This window comes from Mandrillus leucophaeus, unplaced genomic scaffold (genome assembly GCF_000951045.1).
Source record: "Mandrillus leucophaeus isolate KB7577 unplaced genomic scaffold, Mleu.le_1.0 Scaffold399, whole genome shotgun sequence".
In the NCBI taxonomy this organism is placed as follows: domain Eukaryota; kingdom Metazoa; phylum Chordata; class Mammalia; order Primates; family Cercopithecidae; genus Mandrillus; species Mandrillus leucophaeus.
In genome coordinates, this window is record NW_012104242.1 from 634,836 (window position 1) to 636,136 (window position 1,301).

Below are 1,301 nucleotides of genomic sequence, written 5' to 3' on the forward strand. Positions count from 1 at the left end.
GGCGGCCTGTTCACCACAGTGACCCCCGGGGACCACGCCTGCACCCACCTTGCTGAAGATAATTCACTTCTCATGCGTGAAAGAATAAAGCTAGACTAACTCAATTTCACACTCACTTCCAACTTTAACAACTTGTATTAGGAAATCAAAGACAAGGACTCTGACCACGTCACAAACCCAGGAAGCAAAATCCGAGACTAACGGAATGATGCCACCTTCGCAGTTCTGAGCTTTACTAGTTGTTTTTCTTTTCTGGTCTGTTTTTCTCTTTTGGTTTAAATAATTAAAGACCCTCGTTGACAAGAAAAAAAATTCTCTATGAAACTAAAAAAAGTGGTTCTAATTAAACATTTAAACATTCTTCCATATACTTTTAAAAACAGTTGCAATTATAGCTCTACTTACTGTTAAGTACTTTAAATGAAAGGTTAATTATACAGACTGGCAATTATAAAAAAATAAGGTAACATATTCATGGCATCATGAATAATTAATAAGAACCCTTTGATTTCATTCAGACCAGGGATTCTGTGCTAATAGGCTCTCAGCTGTCTTGAAATAATGGTGAAATTTTAAAATTACTTTTGTATTTAAACATGTCCCCAAAGTGAAGCACAGCGGCTAACATCCATCGTGGTGCCGAGCAGTACGACCCGCCCTGCCATGGCCGACGCCTGATTCCCGAGGGCTGCATCCCGGGGCTATGCTAGTGCAGAGAACGTTCAGGAAACAGACCAGGTGGCAGGAGGGGGTCTTGTCCTCAAGGAACCTCACGTGTCTCGCTAGGGGGACAAACAGCGAGAGAATGAAACCGGCAGCCATGGAATCTGGACCACGATGCCCAGGCCTCGCCATGCATACCCGCTGGCTGGCATCTCCCTGAGACCCGTCTGGCACAGGCAGCGGCAGGGTCCGGCCCTTGGACCGCAGGGACAGCAGAGCAGGGCCATCAAAGTGGGTGGCATGCCGACAGCGGCTTCTCCGCAAGAGCTCCTGGCTCTCAGGGAGCTGAGGGCTCCTCAATGGGAAATTCTGCCTGAGTGCCAGGGGAAAGCGGGTGGGAGGCCCCTCTCCTCTGCCCCCGTCTCCTCTGCCTCCGTCTCCTCTGCCCCCGTCTCCTCTGCCCCAACCCTGGAAGGGGGGCAGATATCAATGCTAACTCTTGTGCTGACTCAATTAATTCAAACAATTCAAAAAACAAACTTGCTTTAAGTATTAATTTCCTAAAAAGAACTAAAATGAGTTCAAATAATTCACATAATTAAAATGATTTTAATTGTTAATTTAATTAAAACATCTCC